Source organism: Triticum urartu, chromosome 3 (assembly GCF_003073215.2).
Source record: "Triticum urartu cultivar G1812 chromosome 3, Tu2.1, whole genome shotgun sequence".
Lineage (NCBI taxonomy): Eukaryota > Viridiplantae > Streptophyta > Magnoliopsida > Poales > Poaceae > Triticum > Triticum urartu.
The window spans coordinates 87,035,400-87,054,796 of NC_053024.1; the positions used below are offsets into that span (position 1 = coordinate 87,035,400).

Genomic DNA, 19,397 nt, shown 5'->3' on the forward strand with positions numbered 1-19,397 from the left:
AAAAAAGTTCACAAGCAGCCATAAGATACTTAAAAGGCATTATTTCGAAATTTTGCATTCTAAAATTCATAGTCGTAAAATGAAAATGATAATTTCATATACAAGTATGGCAACATATTTGGTGAATCCTACCTAGTTTGTGTATCCGTGTAGCCATTCCGTTTCAACTCCACGATCTAAATCCTGAGCATCACGTGCAGCCTAGGGACTAATTACATTTACACGCTCACTTTGTAATTTGACAACCATCTTCATTTACAGAAAACCCCCCAAATCCTTTTAACTAGGAGCGCCCCGACTGCTTCTGTTCGTCTTGCGCCGCCGCCGCCGCCGCTGTAGTCGTGTGCCTCCGATTTCTGCCGACTCAATCCCGACGTTGTTTGGCGCCGGTGACAAAGCGAACCAGGCGGACGTCTCGACAGCGAGTCCATGACGAACTGACGTTGTTCGCTGCCGGCGACGAAGCGGCCCAGGCAGTCGTCTCGACGGCCAGGCCATGACAAACTGTCGTCGTTCGGCTCCGGTGACGAAGCCTCTCAGATCAGGCGCTATCTTCCTGGATGGTCTACCCCGACCGAGATGATTCCTTCATAGGAAGTTGTAGCGTCTCGTCTCCAGGACGTAGGCTGTACTCAGCAACAGCTGTACTTGTGTAAGTACTGTCCTGTTGCATTCGGCCGACTGACATGCATATTATTAGTGCAAATGACCGTATCAAGTAAACTGTATTAATATTTGCAGCATAATGAATGGCAGTAGCGGGTTCAGATCAGAGGCTCTGGTTGAGCTTTTCCCTGTTAGTTTGCTTGGCATTTTGTAAAAAAAAATGTCCTCTTTGCTGTTGCCAAGAAGGCTACTGACTAATTCAGTTATGCGTTAGTAAAACAGGTGACAATCTTAGTCATGTGCTCAAAGCATAAGCTTTTCAGTAAAGCTTTTGAAGTACAGAAGTGGCCTAGGGATGGCTATGTCCGGTTTCTGAACATCTACAAACTTCACAATGTGCTACTGGAATGCAAGTCTGATCAAAAAATAAGGGAGGAAATAAACATGCAGTATTGCCACACAGTACAAGTTTTAATATTAAAAAGAAATTTAATCATGCTTGCATAGCTGGTAAAAATGTCTAAAATTGATAAATATGTCTGATACTCTGTAGCAATTTGACAAGCATCAAAACCTCTCAGAAATCAAGTCAACTATAATTTGACACGACACAAATTCGCATCGATTACATAATTCAGTACATCAGAGTGTACATGATAACATAGATAAAATCATTTTTTGCTTGGACCATATCAGGAAGCACCATTTGGTTGCATATCTTGCACAGTCACACTCCCTTTCTCTTTTTTGCTTGGACAATTACGACTATCATGAAATACCATTTGCTTGCATGTCTTGCACAAGCGTGCGACCTTTGCCTTGCCTTCTTTGTCCTTATTTTTTTGACCCCCCTCCTTGATCTCCTTTCCTCGCTTTATTCTTTTGCATCTCCCCACAGTACGGACATCAGTCGGCGGATGTATATGAACTTCAGTGGGAATATTACAACCAATAAAAGCCTCATATTCCTCTTGCCTTGTGCTTTGGGTGGCTGCAGGGATCATTTGGTCCAAAGGTGCCTCAATGTTCATCGCACTTGATATTAAGAAGTCCAATGGTTTATCTGAATGTTTCGCCTTTTGAATAAGCTCTTCCATCTTATCTCGTACACCCGAAATCTTCTTTCTTGTGGCCGCATCAAGTGAATCCATGGGTTTTTCTTCTAGTAGGTTCCCATGTTCATCATAAACATTCTCCCTGCAAAACAAAAGAATATTGTTAGTCATATGATTTTGGAATAACAATAAGAAATTGGTTGTCATGCATTATTATTTTTACCTTTTGCACCTTTTCTGCCATCTTTTCATAATGTAGTAGCTAGGAAGCTCATTTTGGTTTTCAATCCTCAATACTTGGATAATATGGCGACATGGAATACCGAGTGACTCAAATAACTTGCACGAACAATTTGCTGTCATGCTTCCAATGTCATAGCAAACCTCCCTAATCTTACCAGACCGACCTCTCAGGGTCACATTTTTTACCCCCACACCTTGTGTAATACTCTGAACACAACAATGGTCTCTAGCAGCAATAACCTGTAGCTGAAATTTCTCGAACACCTCATATGTGAATACCTCACTACCCTGTTTCTCCATTGTCCATGGTGTAAATAGTTGCGGGGTGGTATGTATGCTTCTGTTGTCTGCCATTAATTCTTCCTCACGCTGGCATTCTAAAGCTGTGTCAAACCTAAGCCAAAACTCAACAAAAGCAAGCCTTCGATGAATGAAGCGGTTAAAAAAGGAATTTGCACTTTCTGATCTTGAAGTGGTTCGGAGAATACCCACTAGAGATATATCCATAAAGTAGGCCGGTATCCATTTATGTCGAATGCTAAACCTTTTACTCAACCACTCATTTTCCTCCAATCCAAAATCTTTAATGATGGAATTCCACTGTGACTCAAACTCTGTTGAAGTTTCCAAACCCCAAACAAATGAGTTCAATCTCGTCCAAAATTCAGAATCTTCTCTAATCATAGGTCCAACTTTTTTTGGAACCTTTTCTATTATATGCCACATGCACAGCCTATGAACGGTGGTTGGAAGAACTTCGTCAATACCATTCTTGATGCTAGTGGCTTCATCGGTTATGATGAGTCTAGGTGCTATCCCTCCCATTGCTTTTAAGAAGGTCTCAAATAACCAAATGTATGACTCATCCTTCTCATTTGATAAGAATGCAGCAGCAAAAAATACACTTTGTAAGTGATGATTAACCCTGGTAAATGGTGCAAATATCATGTTGTACTGATTAGTGGTATATGTAGAATCAAAGGATATGACATCACCAAAGTGACTATAGTTCTTCCTGCCTGTGGCATCCGCCTAGAACACACGCAATAGCTTCCCCTCATCATTCACGTCAAAATCATAGAAAAATGCTGAATTCACTTCCTGCTTTCTAGCTAATTGGGCCACAAACATTTGAGCATCTGCATCTCTGATTTTATACCTGAGTGCTTGGTAGTAATTCTGCAAGTCCCTCTTTGAGCAGCCAACATTCGGAATTCCGCCCTCGCTAACTTGCAGGAGCCTATATGCCTGAGAGGTTCCAATGCTTGCCTTATGACATGTGTATAAAGTATTCTTTGCCCTGTCACTAACTGTACGATTCGATCTGATCAAATGCCGCTTATTAGGTGATACAAGACCATGAACATGGTGCTCAACCCATGAGTCTATCTTATAGGTGTTGTCCCCACAAAGTCTAACAAAGATATGGGCATCACAACCGCATCGCGTATTTGTTTGCTTACGCCTTTTCTTCAAGGGGTCATCTGTCTCGTTACTATCTTTTGACTTGAATCCTTCCCTATTACACATGAAACGCTTAGTCCGGACCACCTTATTATCAATCTTTTTCTGTTGTCCGATTCGAACACCAAAACCTGATTCATGTGCATATGCCTTGTAGAACTTCTCTACTGCCTCGAGTCCTTCAAATGTCATACCCACTTTAGGCTTCAAGTGCTAATCACATTCAGGCGTAAAAGATGAAGACTGCAATGTCAAGAGTAAACCGGAATAAGAACTTCATGCATAGTTTCAGTTGTTAGTGCAAACTGAACTTACAAAGAGGGGTACGTCAGTGTTCTTTTGGGGTGTACTAAATCCTCCATGTCTCATATGCATTTGAACGCTATTTATTGGATCCATACTGCTGCACACATGACCACATGATTAGCCTTTAAACCTACGTACACTCACACGTGTATGCACAAGGACTTAATCTGTGTGTAGTTTTACCTTAAACTTTTGATGCTCTCCGTGTCGCTGATTGCAAATGACATCGTTGTACTTACTAATTGCTCATCGGTAGTTGACGCTGCAGCAAAGTATTACCAGTTATAGGGGAGATAAGTCTAGATCGAGAAGTACATGCAGAGCAGAGCAGACTGATGCATAGGGCATTTGCCGATTGTTAACGTGGGTGGGATCAGACGAGCACGTATAAGACTGGGACTCTACCTGCCTCTCGTCGGTGCCGGACGACGTTGGGATCGAGTCGACGGAAATCGGAGGCACACGACAACGGCGGCGGCGGCGGTACAAGACGAACAGAGGCAGTCGGGGCGCTCCTGGTTAAAAGACTTTGGGGGGGTTTCTATGAATTAAGATGGTTGTCAAGTTACAAAGCGGGCATGTAAATGTAATTAGTTCCTAGGCTGTACATGATGCTCAGGATTTAGATCGTGGGGTTGAAACGGAATGGATACACGGACACACAAACTAGGTAGGATTCACCAAATATGTTGCCTACAAGTATAATATAAATACTACATATGTCACCATCTTCTCTACCCATTAAAATGATGCCCTTGCATTTGCGAGGGCCACTGTGCTAGTTCTAATTAAAGAGAAGATGTACACCAATCCTGTGGACTTGCAGGAATGATTGTGGGTCACATAAACCAAGCTCTTTTAGAGCATTTCCAGCCGTTAGCCCTCCAGGAGGCATTTTTTTCGCAGCCCTGGGAGCTGCCAACGAGAATTTTAGACTGAGCATGAAAAACTATCCAGCCGTTGAGTCTCCCAAGCGAGGCCGTCGTCCTCACCGCGCCGCCCCATCCGCGCCCGCGTCGGCTGCTCGCGGCCGGACCTGGCCGCGCCCGCTGCTCGCTCGCGCCGCCCCGTCTGAGACCGCGCCGGCCGCCATCGCGCCGCCCCGTCCGTGCCCGCGCCTAGCCGCCACTGCGTCGTCCCGTCCGAGGCCGCTGCTCGCGCCCGCGCCTGGCCATGGCCGCCCTCCGCTGCTGCCCCCGCCTGCTAGGGCCGCCGCTACCTGCGTCTGCTACTGCGAGGCTGCCTGTGCCGGTGCGCCAACTACTGTGAGGCTGCCTGTGCCGGTGCACCAACTACTGCGAGGCTTCCTGTGCCGGTGGTCGGGCTGGCATCGAGGAGGAGAAGATGGGAAGCGGGCATGGACGGTGCGGCCGAGGATGTGGATGACCCTGCAGAACCCCGACAACGCTTGGTCCGCGATCTCCCCGAGCGGCGGCGGCGGCGCGCAGTCGGCGTGGTGGGAGAGCGACGCGGCGAGGAGCTCGAGGTTGCGGAGCCCTCGGCGGCGGCCTCGTGGAAGGCCAGCTGCTGCTCCCCGGCCGGGGCGCATGCATGGCACCAGGTGCATGGCTCCGGACCGGGGCCGCTCGTGGCCTCCGCGCAGGGGGCCGGCCGTGCTTGCATGCTCGGGGCCGGCGCCGCCCATGGCCGGCGTGCCTGGTGCCGGGGCCACCCGTGGAGGAGAAATGCATCGTCCGCAGTGGCGGCGCGGGGCCAGTGACGGGCGCCGGAGCGAGGGGCAGGGGGGAGAGGAGAGAGCGCAGAGGAGCGAGGAGCAGGGCGGCGTGCATGCGGGAGAGAGAGAACAGAGATTGTCTTTTTTGCATGCATCAGGTGGGCCTAGAGAGGAAAAGATGGAGAGACAGAGAGACAGAGAGGCTGGCAGTGGGCCTTTCACGGCTAAAACAAAGCGCGGGCGCCCCCAGCTGCCCCCGCTTTCCTGGGTTTGCATTGCGTGCACCGGTCGTAATTTTCGTCAGATCCGTCGCTAAACGGGACTCTGGAATCACGGCTAGGACGTTTTTTACTCGCCGGTGCTAAAAAAGGCTCCTGGGGGCGTCTTGGGGGCACAGGTGAAGATGCTCTTATAGTGCCATTGCTAGGGAAGAATGCATTAAGCTCCACGGTCATCACCACCAGTATCATGGAACGCTGGCTTCGCAGCCTCTTCATGTAGAAGTCTTCCACGTCGATGCATGGCGGCAAGTGACTTGCACGCTACGTGTAGGCAGAACTTGCTCTGCCAGAGATGAAAATAAGCAACACCCATGCGAGCCAGGCATATGCACACACTATGAAGACCTTTTTGCCTATTCCCGAGCCCTGTCATGATCGCCATCATCATATCTGATCTTAGAATTAGGTGTTGCGATCATACACATACGAGCAAGCCCATAACTACTTCATTTTTTTTAATTATTTTGAGTACAATTTCATTTTATTTAATCACATACTTGACTACAATTTTACCACTATCAAGAAGGTACTCCCTCCTATTTGGAGGTGGTACACCTTAAAACTTATGTTCGAGTATCATATGAGATTGGCTATTAGATTAGGATGGATGTGTCGCTCATATCAATTTCGAGGTACTGTAAAAGAGCATGGTTCATATGGATTAATTAGAATCCACCAGAAGTCTTATTGTTAAAAATCCTCCAAACCAAAGTGAACCTAACGTGACAATGACATGCAAGATACTGAAGGAAGGAATTTTCTTTCTAGTTGAAGAGTCTTTCCTTACTCAGAATCTTTTTTGACCCTATTTAAAATGTGAGAATTTCACATGAATTTGGTTGGACAGTGCAAGCCATAATGAACGAATCAAAGTCTTCCATTTTTCTTTTTAATATCGTTATTTGCAAAGACACAAATTCTTTTTCCATGTGCAAATGTGCATTGACATTATAGCTGTTTTGAAATCTGATGTTCATTTCATGTACTCTGGTCTAGTCTGAAACTTGTACCTTGCTCTCATTAGGGCATGTCTGGACTGTCTCCTCCCCTCCCCTCCCACGTCGCTCCCACGAGCGACCAGGGGGGCTTTCCCTAGCGCCGTCACCAGGCCATCCTCCCTCCCCTCGCCGCCGCCGGTTCGCGCCGCTGGGTAAAGCCCGGTCAGCGTCGGCGTCGGCAGTGGCAGAGTCTCTCACCCCTCCCCCCCCTTCGGAGATGGCCGGCGCAGGTCGCATAGCTTCGGATGGTGGAGATGCGCGGGCGTCTAGCGGCGGCGTCGCGGACGGGTGGCCCGGCGCGGTCGGCTGCGTGGTGGTGGAGCCCGCGGTGGCCCGATCTGATCTGGTCCGTCTGGTGGCCCCTGGTGGCTTCTCCTGCTGCTCCTGGAGGTCTCCCTCCTGCCTCCATTGGGGGTGGGGTGGCTGCTGCACGGCTGCGAGGCGGGTGGCGGCGCGTCCGTCTTGTATCTGGCGATGGGGTCCGAGTGGACGAGCGGGTGGGGCAGCGGCCTGGTGTAGCCGTTGCTCCGGCCGTGGGGGGCGGCGCACGGAGGACCGGCACATGGTGGTGGCCTCCCGGGGGCGCGGCGGCTACACGGTGGTTTGGCAGATCTGCCCGCGGTGACGGCCGGTGATGTCTACTACACAACCTTCTTATTGTAGACGTTGTTGGGCCTCCAAGTGCAGAGGTTTGTAGGACAGTAGCAAATTTCCCTCAAGTGGATGACCTAAGGTTTATCAATCCGTAGGAGGCATAGGATGAACATGATCTCTCTCAAGCAACCCTGCAACCAAATAACAAAGAGTCTCTTGTGTCCCCAACACACCCAATACAATGGTAAATTGTATAGGTGCACTAGTTCGGCGAAGAGATGGTGATACAAGTGGTATATGGACGGTACATAATGGTTTTTGTAATCTTAAAATATAAAGACAGCAAGGTAACTAATGATAAAAGTGAGCACAAACGGTATTGCAATGCGTTGAAACAAGGCCTGGGGTTCATACTTTCACTAGTGCAAGTTCTCTCAACAATAATAAAATAATTGGATCATATAACTATCCCTCAACATGCAACAAAGAGTCACTCCAAATTCATTAATAGCGGAGAACAAACGAAGAGATTATGGTAGGGTACGAAACCACCTCAAAGTTATGCTTTCTGATCGATCTATTCAAGAGTCCGTAGTAAAATAACATGAAGCTATTCTTTCCGTTCGGTCTATCATAGAGTTCGTACTAGAATAACACCTTAAGATACAAATCAACCAAAACCCTAATGTTACCTAGATACTCCGATGTCACCTCAAGTATCCGTGGGTATGATTATACGATATGCATCACACAATCTAAGTTTCATCTATTCAACCAACACAAAGAACTTCAAAGAGTGCCCCAAAGTTTCTACCGGAGAGTCAAGACGATAACGTGTGCCAACCCCTATGCATAGGTTCATGGGAGGAACCCGCAAGTTGATCACCAAAACATACATCAAGTGGATCAATAGAATACCCCATTGTCACCACGGTTATACCATGCAAGACATACATCAAGTGTTCTCAAATCCTTAAAGACTCAATCCGATAAGATAACTTTAAAGGGAAAACTCAATCCATTACAAGAGAGTAGAGGGGGAGAAACATCATAACATCCAACTATAATAGCAAAGCTCGTGATACATCAATATCGTACCACCTCAAGAACACGAGAGAGAGAGAGAGAGAGAGAGAGAGAGAGAGAGATCAAACACATAGCTACTGGTACATACCCTCAGCCCCGAGGGAGAACTAGTCCCTCCTCGTCATGGAGAGCACTGGGATGATGAAGATGGCCACCAGAGAGGAATTCCCCCTCCGACAGGGTGCCGGAACGCAGCTAGATTAGTTTTTGGTGGCTACGGAGGCTTCTGGCTGCGGAACTCCCGATCTATTCTGCTCCTCGAAGTTTTTAGGGTATATGGATATATATAGGTGGAAGAAATACGTCAGGGGAGCCACGAGGGGCCCACGAGGGTGGAGGGCGCGCTCAGGGGGAGTGGGTGCGCCCCTGCCTCATTCCTTTCTCGTTGCTTCCCTTACGTACACCCCAAGTCTTCTGGATTGCTTCCGTTCCAAAAATAAGTTCCGTGAAGTTTCAGGTCAATTGGACTCCGTTTGATTTTCCTTTTCTGCGATACTCTAAAACAAGGAAAAAATAAAAACTGGCGCTGGGCTCTAGGTTAATAGGTTAGTCCCAAAAATCATATAAAATAGCATATAAATGCATATAAAACATCCAAGGTTGATAATATAATAGCATGGAACAATCAAAATTATAGATACGTTGGAGACGTATCAGCATCCCCAAGCTTAATTCCTGCTTGTCCTCGAGTAGGTAAATGATAAAGACAGAATTTTTGATGTGGAATGCTACCTAACATATTTATCCATGTAATCTTCTTTATTGTGGCATGAATATTCATATCCATAAGATTCAAGACAAAAGTTTAATGTTGACATGAAAACAATAATACTTCAAGCATACTAACAAATCAATCATGTCTTCTCAAAATAACATGGCCAAAGAAAGCTATCCCTGCAAAATCATATAGTCTGGCTATGCTCCATCTTCACCACATAAAGTATTTAAATCATGCACAACCCCGATGACAAGCCAAGCAATTGTTTCATACTTTTGATGTTCTCAAACTATTTCAATCTTCACGCAATACATGAGCGTGAGCCATGAACATAGCACTATATGTGGAATAGAATGGTGGTTGTGGAGAAGACAAAAAGGGAGAAGATAGTCTCACACCAACTAGGCATATCAACGGATTATGGAGATGCACATCAATAGATATCAATGTGAGTGAGTAGGGATTGCCATGCAACGGATGCACTAGAGCTATAAGTGTATGAAAGCTCAAGAAACTAAGTTGGTGTGCATCCAACTCGCTTGCTCACAAAGACCTAGAGCATTTTGAGGAAGCCCATCATTGGAATATACAAGCCAAGTTCTATAATGAAAGATTCCCACTAGTATATGAAAGTGACAACATAGGGGACTCTCTATCATGAAGATCATGGTGCTACTTTGAAGCACAAGTGTGGTAAAAGGATAGTAGCATTGTCCCTTCTCTCTTTTCTCTCATTTTTTTAATTATTTGGGCCTTTTTCTCTTTTATTTTAGTCCGGAGTCTCATCCCGACTTATGGGGGAATCATAGTCTCCATCATCCTTTCCTCACTTGGGACAATGCTCTAAAATGATGATCATCACACTTTTATTTACTTACAACTCAACAATTACAACTCAATACTTAGAGCAAAATAGGACTCTATATGAATGCCTCCGGCGGTGTACCGGGATATGCAATGATGCATGTGTGAGATGTATGAAAGAATTATGAGCGGTGGCTTTGCCACAAATACGATGTCAACTACATGATCATGCAAGCAATATGACAATGATGGAGCGTGTCATAATAAACGGAACGGTGGAAAGTTGCATTGCAATATATCTCAGAATGGCAATGGTAATGCCATGATAGGTAGGTATGGTGGCTGTTTTGAGAAAGGTATATGGTGGGTGTATGATACGGCGAAAAATGCGCGGTATTAGAGAGGCTAGCAATGGTGGAAGGAAGAAAGTGCGTATAATCCATGGACTCAACATTAGTCATAAAAAACTCATATACTTATTGCAAAAATCTACAAGCTATCAAAGCAAAGTATTACGCGCATGCTCCTAGGGGGATAGATTGGTAGAAAAAGACCATCGCTCGTCCCGGACCGCCACTCATAAGGAAGACAATCAATAAATAAATCATGCTCTGACTTCATCACATAACGGTTCACCATACGTGCATGCTACGTGAATCATAAACTTTAACACAAGTATTTCTCAAATTCACAACTACTCAACTAGCATGACTCTAATATCACCATCTTCATATCTCAAAACAATCATCAAGTATCAAACTTCTCATAGTATTCAATGCACTTTATATGAAAGTTTTTATTATATCCCTCTTGGATGCCCATCATATTAGGACTAAATTCATAACCAAAGAAAATTACCATGCTGTTTAGGGCTCTCAAAATAATATAAGTGAAGCATGAGAGATCAATAATTTCTATAAAATAAAACCACCGCCGTGCTCTAAAAGGATATAAGTGAAGCACTAGAGCAAATGACAAACTACTCCGAAAAATAGAAGTGAAGATCAATGAGTAGCCGAATAATTATGCAACTATGTGAAGACTCTCTAACATTTAAGAATTTCAGATCTTGGTATTTTATTCAAACAGCAATCCAAACTAAATAAAATAAAATGATGCTCCAAGCAAAACACATATCATGTGATAAATAGAAATATAGCTCCAAGTAAAGTTACCGATGAACGAAGACGAAAGAGGGGATGCCTTCCGGGGCATCCCCAAGCTTAGGCTTTTGGTTGTCCTTGAATATTACCTTGGGGTGCCTTAGGCATCCCCAAGCTTAGGCTCTTGCCACTCCTTATTCCATAGTCCATCGAATCGTTACCCAAAACTTGAAAACTTCACAACACAAAACTTAACAGAAAACTCGGAAGCTCCGTTAGTATAAGAAAATAAATCACCACTTCAAGGTACTGTAATGAACTCATTATTTATTTATATTGGTGTAAAATCTACTGTATTCCAACTTCTCTATGGTTCATACCCTATGATACTACTCATAGATTCATCAAAATAAGAAAACAACACATAGAAAGCAGAATCTGTCAAAAACAGAACAGTCTATAGTAATCTGGATCAAACGTATACTTTTGGAACTCATAAAATTCTCAAATAAATTGGTGGACCTGAGGAATTTGTCTATTAATCCTATTCAAAAATAATCAACTTAATAGCACTCTCCAGTAAAAAATGGAAGCTAATCTCGTGAGGACTAAAGTTTCTGTTTTTTACAGCAAGATCACAAAGAATTCACCCAAGTCTTCCCAAAGGTTCTACTTGGCACAAACACTAATTAAAACATAAAACCACATATAAACAGAGGCTAGATGAATTATTTATTACTAAAAGGGAGCAAAAATCAAGGAACAAAAATAAAATTGGGTTGCCTCCCCACAAGCGCTATCGTTTAATGCCCCTAGCTAGGCATGATGATTTCAACGATGCTCACATAAAAGATAAGAATTGTAACATAAAGAGAGCTTCATGAAGAATATGACTAGAACATTTAAGCCTAACCCACTTCCTATGCATAGGGATTTTGTGAGCAAACAACTTGTGGGAATAATAATCAACTAGCATAGGAAGGTAAAACAAGCATAACTTCTAAACTTTAAGCACATAGAGAGGAAATTTGATATTATTGCAATTCCTACAAGCATATATTCCTCCCTCATAATAATTTTCAGTAGCATCATGAATGAATTCAACAATATAACCATCACATAAAGCATTGTTTTCATGACCTACAAGCATAGAAAATTTACTGCTCTCCACATCAGCAAAATTCTTCTCAATCGGAATGGTGGGAGTATCATAAGAGACTCGAATACTATAAATTGTTTCTACATTAAAAGAGTAATGTTTAGAAAAAGGGTAATAATAATCATGACAAGTTTTATAAATATGATCATCACTACTTTTTATAGCATATTTATCATCACAATAATTATCATAAGTAGCAACTTTGTTCTCATCATAATCGATTGAAATCTCTTCCAAGATAGTGGAATCATCACTAAATAAAGTCATGACCTCTCCAAATCCACTTTCATAATTATCATAATAAGATTCAACATCCTCCAAAATAGTGGGATCATTACATCATAAAGTTGACACTCTTCCAAACCCACTTTCATCAATATAATCATCATAAGTAGGAGGCATGCTATCATCATAATAAATTTGCTCATCAAAACTTGGGAGGCTAAAAATATCATCTTCATTGAACGTAGAATCCCCAAGCTTGGGACAAACATTAATTGCAGCAAATATATTCTCAAAAACATCATCTTCTTCAAACATAGCATCCCCAAGCTTGGGCCTTTTCATATCATAAGCATAATCACTCTCATCATCAATAATATGGATAGCACTAGTAGTATAGCAATTATGATATTCTTCCAAGCAAGTGCCAAAAAGATTTTCAAGATCATAAGAAGTATCATTATCCTCCCAATCATAATCATCGCAACAAGCAATAGGCATAACGAGATCATCATCAAGTGCATCATCTTCCACAATTATATTTTCATGAGACACAACAGTAATAGGAGCAACATTATTTGGGAGAGATATCTTTTTACCTCTCTTCCTTTTTCTTTTCCTCTTCTTCACCGCATCATGTGTCGGTTCAATCCTCTTTTGGAGCTCCTTATTAATGAGATTGGTTGAATAGAAGGCTCCTCCTCGTTACCTGATTCATCATAAGAAATAATAGGAGGGTATTGGAAAGTCTCTTCCCTTTCGTTAGTATCTCTTCATCTTCTATTTGTTTTCTTTTCTTTATATAATTGGCAATATAAGGATTTTCAATGCAATTCACCGCACAATACATATAAATTTCTTCTAGATCAATATCGAGGAATTTATCAAGGTCATATTCTGGAATAATCTTAGTTTGACGTTTCATTTCTTCATAATCCAAAAGCAAACTAAGTTCATTATAATGTGCAAGGGAAATCAAGTCATCACAATTTTTGGACACGTTTAGATCATGAAACAATTTGCATTTGATATTTAAATGACGATGTTCATTCCAAAGTTCACAAGTATGGCTAAGAAATTTTAAATTTCCAGCACTAACATTTAGCCTTTCTTGCAACCATTTAGTTTCTAAATGCTTATGCCTCTTGCAATATCTATCTCCCTATTTGGTGTGTACTTGCAAACCCAATGCACTCCACAAAAATTGACATGTTTATAGGAGACATTTTCATCATAACTTGTGCAATCATCATTAGTACTATGAATATTCAAGGAGTTCATACTAATAACATTGCAATCATGCTCATCATTCAAAGATTTAGTGCCAAACATTTTAATGCATTCTTCTTCTAACACTTTGGCATAATTTTCCTTTCCATCATACTCACGAAAGATATTAAAAAGATGAAGCGTATGAGGCAAACTCAATTCCATATTTTTTGTAGTTTTCTTTTATAAACTAAACTAGTGCTAAAACAAGAAACAAAAAGATTTGACTGCAAGATCTAAAGATATACCTTCAAGCACTCATCCCCCGGCAATGGCGCCAGAAAAGAGCTTGATGTCTACTACACAACCTTATTCTTGTAGACGTTGTTGGGCCTTCAAGTGCAGAGGTTTGTAGGACAGTAGCAAATTTCCCTCAAGTGGATGACCTAAGGTTTATCAATCCGTAGGAGGCGTAGGATGAATATGGTCTCTCTCAAGCAACCCTGCAACCAAATAACAAAGAGTCTCTTGTGTCCCCAACACACCCAATACATTGGTAAATTTTATAGATGCACTAGTTCGGCGAGGAGATGGTGATACAAGTGGTATATGGACGGTAGATAAAGGTTTTTGTAATCTGAAAATATAAAAACAGCAAGATAACTAATGATAAAAGTGAGCACAAACGGTATTGCAATGCGCTGAAACAAGGCCTAGGGTTCAAACTTTCACTAGTGCAAGTTCTCTCAACAATAATAACATAATTGGATCATATAACTATCCCTCAACATACAACAAAGAGTCACTCCGAAGTCACTAATAGCGGAGAACAAATGAAAAGATTATGGTAAGGTACGAAACCACCTCAAAGTTATCCTTTTTGATCGATCTATTCAAGAGTCCGTAGTAAAATAACATGAAGCTATTCTTTCCATTCGATCTATCATAGAGTTCGTACTAGAATAACACCTTAAGACACAAATCAACCAAAACCCTAATGTCACCAAGATACTCCAATGTCACCTCAAGTATCCGTGGGTATGATTATACGATATGCATCACACAATCTAAGATGCATCTATTCAACCAACACAAAAGAACTTGAAAGAGTGCCCCAAAGTTTCTACCGGAGAGTCGAGACGAAAACGTGTGCCAACCCCTATGCATAGGTTCATGGGCGGAACCCGCAAGGTGATCATCAAAACATACATCAAGTGGATCAATAGAATACCCCATTGTCACCACGGGTATCCCACGCAAGACATACATCAAGTGTTCTGAAATCCTTAAAGACTCTATCCGATAAAATAACTTCAAAGGGAAAACTCAATCCATTACAAGAAAGTAAATGGGGAGAAACATCATAACGTCCAACTATAATAGCAAAGCTCGCGATACATCAAGATCGTACCACCTCAAGAACACGAGAGAGAGAGAGAGAGAGATCAAACACATAGCTACTGGTACATACCCTCAGCCCCGAGGGAGAACTACTCCCTCCTCGTCATGGAGAACACCGGGATGATGGAGATGGCCACTAGAGAGGGATTCCCCCTCCGCCAGGGTGCCGGAACGGGGCTAGATTAGTTTTCGGTGGCTACGGAGGCTTCTGGCGGCGGAACTCCCAATCTATTCTGCTCCTCGAAGTTTTTAGGGTATATGGATATATATATAGGAGGAAGAAATACGTCAGGGGAGCCACGTGGGTGGAGGGCATGCCCAGGGGGGTGGGCGCGCCCCCTGCCTCGTGCCTTCCTCGTTGCTTCCCTTATGTACACCTCAAGTCTTCTGGATTGCTTCCATTCCAAAAATAAGTTCCGTGAAGTTTCAGGTCAATTGGACTCCGTTTGATTTTTCTTTTCTACGATACTCAAAAACAAGGAAAAAATGGAACTGGCACTGGGCTCTAGGTTAATAGGTTAGTCTCAAAAATCATATAAAATAGCATATAAATGGATATAAAACATCCAAGGTTGATAATATAATAGCATGAAACAATCAAAAATTATAGATATGTTGGAGACGTATCAGCTGGCTATCTGCAGCGTCGGCTCGTTTGCGGTCGGATCGCTTCGACCATCGCTCCATCTCCTCGTTGTCCGGGCGATACTTCGGTACAAGGGCTGGCCCTCTCCCAGCAACGGTCCATCGCTCGTCTCGGGCCCGGAGCTACAGGACAGAGCTCGTCTCGCGCCCGGCGGCAGGACGGAGCTCGTCTCGCGCTCGGGGCTGTAGGACAGGCGATGGAGGCCAGTTGTGGCCGGCCTATTGAGTCTCGGCGCTGGGAGTCGTCCAGGGGTGCGAAAGGCGGCGCCTTTCAGCTCGTCTCTTCGGTTGGGGTAGCGGTGGGTCTCGGGTCAGGTGTTGCCTAGGTCTGGGATGCCGGGGCGGCGGCCCCGGTGGTGGTAGCGTGGTGCTTTTGGGCAGAGCCCGCGGCTTGGTGCTGCCCGGTGACCACGGCCGTGCGGGCGGCGTGGCAGCCGGGATGTGGCGTTCGGTGGCGGTGAGTGTTGGCCGGGGTGAAAACATGTTCTTTGTGCGGACAGACCAGCGGCGGCGAAACTCGTTTCCTTCTTGAAGGCGTCGTCGCGGCTCTCATCGCCCATCGTGTGCTCCTGGGGATACTCTGATCCTTGGATCGGGCGGTGGCGGCGCTCTGGTGTCGTATCCTTTCTGGAGGCGCCGTCTTGAAGTCCACGGATCGTAGTATGCGGCTTCATCTCTTTGTAGTTAGGTGTGGTGTTGCTGCGCTCAGCGTCTGTATATTCATACCTTGGATGTGTGTTTTTATTGTGGTGGCGTGTGTTTGTATCGGGATGTTGGTGATCTTTGTTTTATATATAAAACGGGGTGAAAGCCTTTTTCCGTAAACTTGGACCTTTCAGCTTGTCACGCGAGGGCGGAGATAAAACCTTAGGATGCTGCAGGGTAGATAGCGGGGGACAAAAAATAGCACAAAAGGATTGACATATATATGAGAGTGCCGTCATTTTCTGCTCGGCCACGGTCGCCTTTGTAATAAGTGGACCAGTATCAAAGTGGCGATGCGGTCATCGGTGCTTCCCTCGTAGCGGCGCATGGGATGCATGCATGCATACAGCTGAATGATAATCTAATGAGTGCAGTGCAAACGGCAGGAACGAGAGAAGCGTGTGTTTCATCTTACACCAACGACCGAACAAAACATATCACCACTAGCAGTTGACAGTGGTGGCACCTTTCCAAAAAAGATAGACCCATGATCCATGATCCATCTCCACCGCAGTGCAATGGTTGGGTTGCAACCCGCCCACTGATTCTTAACACTTTTCGGGTAATTTAACGAAACGTGTTTCACACGGACATTTATCGTACGAATGGTAATCATCGTGAAGCAATATGGTAGTGGATTATGAGAAAAGATTCATCTCCAGCCCGCTGCCAAAACGGTTTTGAAGGTAGCTAGCTAGTTTTCTCAATTCACTAATGATCGACCATTCAATCACCATTAACTGATCTACTTGCATGTCGACTGACCTCCTACCTTTTCTGTTTAATACATGATCTAGGAGAGGCCCAGTGGAGTCTGCACAAACAAGGTTGAGTTACACATGAAAGGGCGTACGTACAAGTCAAGTGATGTGTCAAGCTCGTGCATAAATTGATCATAAAAACCCAAATCAATTGTATCGCTTTTATTTGTCGGGGAACTAACCAATGATCTTGAGGGTCACCTTTGGCTCTTGTTCATATCTGCTCTGCAGCTCTGGAAAGCCCCAAGTAATTGGTGTCGTTCCTTTGCCGCTGCAGTGATTTTACTCCTATATAACATTAAGAATGCACGCACTGCAGCCAGAAGCTGGCTGCTCGCTCTGACTGCTTTCTGCCAACCGCTGAGTCGATCCGATCCATGTCAATTTGGCAAAATTTCGCTCGGACTGCTTTCTGCCAACCGCTGAGCCAGAAGCTGGCTGCTGCTTTCTGCTCCACGGCCTTGCAGTAGCCCAACACTTGCCGATTCATACGGGACAGAGGAGCCAATTTGGCATAATTCTTGGGCATGACCATCCGGTTCACCGAATTCTGTACTACTACTTGTAGCTCGCCGCAGGTCCGTGTCATCCAGATCCGGGCATGACTCTGTAGGTGCACGCACCGAGAAGTGTGTGTGTGGATGGCAAGCAAAGGCTCCAGAACAGGATCAATGATCTCATACCACTTTTTGTTGCCGAGAAGGATCAACGTAAAAGCTATCTCAATGAATGGCACACTCACACGATCAAATGTTACAAGACACACAAAATTCTTGTGCGGCATTCAACTAGCAGAATTTTTTTTTTTGCTTGTCTATTCATTTGACCACTACTTGAGCCGTTCAGGTACAAATAGGAAGGGAGAAAGGCATGAGTTGGACCGAGCTTCATGGCAATGCCATCCCAAAGCCACTCACTCCAGAACCCCAACATTGCTGCCGCAATCGCTAGGTCTCATGCCATCCCATATAGCAACCACAACAGTCTACATAAAGAAATAAACCAGCAGCCAAGTCGTGTGCATACACACACGACATGGCGCGTTATTTGCTGGCCGAGGAATAAAGGAAACTAGGGTTCATGTGACGTTGACTAACACAGAAGACGCTGTGCTTAGTTGCGGGTAAATTGGGGCCACATGCCATTACGGTAGAGACCCTCTTTAAGATAGGCGGTGGCACGGCGGAGTTCTTCCTTGAGACTCATATTCTCTGTACACAGGCGTTGGTGCTCCGAGGTATCCTGAGTTTTTAGTATCACCCCTGCGCATTTGAGGCATGTCTTGTGTTCAACAACCCACTTGATAGCTTGGTTTTCATCTTTTAGCATCTGGTTCTCTCCCTGAAGATTTTTGGTGTCCTGTAGTTGCCTCTTGCCCTGCATTTATTAATTTCAAGTATGCGTCATTTTAGTGGGTTAGCAAAGTATGCATGCTACCATGTTCACGAGGGGATTATATAGTACTACATTGTAATATTAGATGACCAATAATGCTACTATTTTTAGTGGGGTTTGTACTGTTTAACAGTAAAACTTGCATAGCTGCATGTCTTAGGTGACCCATGTGCCCAAATGTTATGTAATTCACTGTGGAAAAGAATGGAATATATACCTTGCTGGAGGAGCGTTTGTTTTGGAACCAAAACTTGACCTGCAGGGCACTCATGCCAAGCCTCTCGCTAAGGTCTTGCCGGAGTTTCGCATCTGGATAAGGGCTTTCTTGGAACACACTACATATCACGTTAATGAAAATGGATTAGCACACATCTTTTTTGATAGGTAAGAAACATTGATTGAGTATGTATTGTACACTTCAAGTTATTGGATTTGTTCTCCACGGAGACGGTTATAATTTGCACGCCTTGTCACCATTCTCTGCTCACTATTGATCTCTCCATCGTTATTGTTGCCTTTGTCTGCAGCAGCAGCGTTGGCATCGTCAGTGTTGCCCATGTTGGTAGTGGCTCCCAGCAGGCCATGCATCTCATCACCATTCTCGTGCTGGAGTAGGTGGCCCTGCTCGCTTGTGATGAAGAGGTCCAACATATTTTGCACATCACTGTCGTATTCCGGCAACTCCCCATCCATGGTGATCTGTTATCATGAAACAAAATATTTATTCTCATGTGTAGACTTATTAAAGGTAGCAATGAACAAATATCTTAAGAAAAAAGAATGCGGTAGTGAAAAATGAAATCAAGTAGACTTTAATTGCCAATGTAGTACATTTAGATTTAGATTTTAATTTCCAACATAGTTGGATGTTACTCCACATTAAGAATACTTAAAATTCATCTGTATGAGCTTCCTAGACCGAGATGTAATCAAGTAGACTTAAATTACTCTCAAAAAGTATATTGAC

General features: G+C 44.1%; 1 pseudogene; it reads right to left on the reverse strand.

The window, feature by feature from the left end:
* Positions 1-17,943: 17,943 nt before the first annotated feature.
* Positions 17,944-19,123, reverse strand: LOC125548030 (annotated as a pseudogene).
* Positions 19,124-19,397: the final 274 nt, after the last annotated feature.